Below are 615 nucleotides of genomic sequence, written 5' to 3' on the forward strand. Positions count from 1 at the left end.
AAATTTAGGTAGTTAGGTGCTAACCTCTGCCTGCGGAGGAGGCCGTGGCGATAACAGACCAGTTTCGCGCCACGGCTCACGGTTATCTCGCGCGTGAAATTAGTGACACAGAGTATGGGTGCCCTCCACACTCGGCCATCGCGGAGGCAACGGATGGGCATCCGCGGAGGAGCCGGGAGGCCCGTCCCATTACTGCTGTGGACCCCGTGAATCGTGATTTCAAAGGAGGGAAACTCGATCTCGCGGCTACATTTTTACTCAATAGATGGCGGCACAGTGCAGACTATGGGATAATTACTGCCATCTAGTGTCTGATACTGCCATACGTCGTCCTGATATATGTATCCTTCCACTCCATCATCCTATATCACCGCCACGACCCGTCGACTCAACTCTTCATCAGGAATACCTTGCATTATACTCATTATATTATTGTTTTTTATGTCACAGGTTAGTATGCTGTATCTCCGGGGTACATTCCAGTATTCTTGTGATTCTTTCATGCTGTACAAACATGCATACATATCCTGCTGTGCATGCGTGTTGGATTCTTTGTCTTCCAGGGCGGGGGTTGAGTCGCAGCCCCTTGCGTTATACATTTCAGTGACGTTCATT

Source organism: Penaeus monodon, chromosome 24 (genome assembly GCF_015228065.2).
Source record: "Penaeus monodon isolate SGIC_2016 chromosome 24, NSTDA_Pmon_1, whole genome shotgun sequence".
In the NCBI taxonomy this organism is placed as follows: domain Eukaryota; kingdom Metazoa; phylum Arthropoda; class Malacostraca; order Decapoda; family Penaeidae; genus Penaeus; species Penaeus monodon.